We start from the raw sequence: 2,562 nt of genomic DNA on the forward strand, positions 1-2,562 counted from the left end.
AAAAGTTAATTGCACCAAGTAAATGTCAATAATATTAAGTTCAGAAAGCTGTATTTTTGATAAGGCAAATTCATCTTGTAGGAAACTGTCAACAAGGAAAATGTTCAGTTGGTAATTTTCAGTTGGTGTGTAGACAAATGTAATTAGCAGATTCATTTTTAAAATTGGAGATTAGAGCAGAAATACAGCTATGGGACTAAAACAAGTCGGCTGGTGGCAGTATTTTCTCTTGTAACTTGGGAAACAGTTAACCTCTCAAAGTACCTTTACATCCAGTAACTCAAAAATGTTACTACTATTTGGGCAATATGTAGTTGTGGATAAAATTTAAAAGTACAAGATATAAAGAACATTGAGCATTTCTGGTGTGCTTATCCACTGAAAGTTTAAATTATCAGCAGAATTTGTTATACTTTGGGATGCAGATTAACAACTGTTGATTCTCCATAAAAATGTTAGAATGTAGTGGGTTGGATGATTACCTTGGTTGGTTGAATGAAGTGTTTCGGAAAATAAAATCACAATGCAATTAACATGTTATGATTAGTTTCTCCATAAACCAAGATTTGACATAACACCCCAGAGGTTTTCATTATTTAAGAAAACAAGCACTTAATAAAGCTTTGAATTTCCTCTGCTTTGCTATCAAGAAAAGCATACTTAGCCAACATTCAAGTATTTTCTGCATCTTAAGATTCAAGATAAGGTTCTTCACCGCCCTTTCCACAATGAGGCCGCCCCATCCTGATGAGATCAGATTAAGTAAGGTTATTCTCAAGGCTAAACCAAACCCAATCAAGGTACATATATCAGATCACTTTTGAATGATAAAAGCATCGAACTCCTGCTGAAGGGTTTGGTTGGTTTAAAGAACTGCCTTTTTTTTTTAACAGAGCATCAGAAAACCATACAAAATTGTGATTACATTATATTCAAAACTACCTATTCTGTACAAATACACATCAATTTTCAAAGAAAAGTACTAAACCTGACCACTTATTTCCCTCAGTGAAAATAAAATGCAAAAATACAAGTATCTGGTTTTCCACGCAGACTTCAGGATATTAGAACACTGAGTATTTTCATTAGTTATCCAAACTACCTTTTTACTCTATGCAAAGATATTTTGCTATTAGGAGTAGTGGCCACTCAGGAATCAAAATGAGTGTTAGTAGATTTTAAACTCAAATCTAGAAACCACACTTTCAATTCCTAGTCCTCTTCTCCCATACAAAACCTCAAAGATGTAAGTACCACATAACATTGGAATCAAAGGTCATAAAAACCAAAAAGCTAACCCACCACCACAGCAGAATCTGAGCCCCCAGGTTAAACTAAAAAGAAAAAAAAAAAACAACAAAAAACAAAACCATTCACAGCACACTGTACATAGAATTTATTTGTTTGCCTCATACATTAAAAAATCAGAATAGTGCAATTACCTACAAATAAATTCAATCTTCTCATTCACGGAGTTGCAAAGTTTAAAGAAAAACTTTAAATTGCTTTGGGTTCACATTTTTGAAGACACGCTCAGATTTACTAAGAGAGCATATCAGAAACCAGATCTAAAATGTTAAGGCGTAAACTTTAATTATCAGGTCTACTTCTGCCCCTACAAAGCCAGTTCTGCAGATCGCTCATTTCACTCCAACCTACAGCTAAAGACTGAAGTAAAACAGGTACACACTAAATCTGGCATTTAACTGCTGAAAGAAGCGTTAGAATTCCTTAGGGTGAAAAAGTTATCTTACACAATTCCATTCCTTCCTTCAAGAGAAGGAATCCAATGGCTTAGCTCTTCCCCCACCTTTAAAAAAGATCGCGGTCCACCCCACTCCCCTCAATTCCTTCTTCCAGGAAAATGTGAAACTAACGGTTTCCGTGCTGGCCGCGCCGGCCGGGCGCCGAGGCTTCGCGGGCTGTCCCCAGGCAGCGCCCCGGAAAACAAAGGGGATTCCCAGCCATTGTCCTCCGCGGCGCTGAGCATCACCAGCACTAGCAAGGCAGTAGCTTGCGCAGTTATCTCCACAGCGGGCAATGTCACAACCCGACCAACAGCACAAACTACTACCTCAGCCAGGGCCATGGTGTAGGGGAGGCACGGGACCACGCGGAGGGCAGCAAAGCGGCTCCGGCGCTTCTCCGTCCTTCCTCGCCGCCGACGTCGGCCCGCCGTCCCTTCTTTTCCTTTCCCTTCCCCGCCGCGCCGCGCCGCGCCCGAAGACCCCGCCCAGTACCCAGCGCCTCGGCTGCTCCCGGCGCGCCCCGAGAGCTACGGGGATCAGAGGCGGCGCCGGCGCCCGGGTGTTACAGCCGGGTTCTCTACGTCAGCCACCGCTCTGAAGAAGGGCGCCGGTGTCCTGCGAGGAAAGCCGCTCCCTCCACTGCCCGAGGGGAGCGCGTTGCCTCACCGCTCGAAAAAAGGAAATGGGCGGCAAAAGCGCAGTCAGACACCAACTGGTTCTGGACGGCCCCCGAGAGGCAGCGAGCAGCACTCCCGCGCTTCGCCCGCTAGGAGATGCCGCCACGTCCCAGCTGCGCCGTTCGCGCCCCTCCCTG

Source organism: Mandrillus leucophaeus, unplaced genomic scaffold (genome assembly GCF_000951045.1).
Source record: "Mandrillus leucophaeus isolate KB7577 unplaced genomic scaffold, Mleu.le_1.0 Scaffold132, whole genome shotgun sequence".
Lineage (NCBI taxonomy): Eukaryota > Metazoa > Chordata > Mammalia > Primates > Cercopithecidae > Mandrillus > Mandrillus leucophaeus.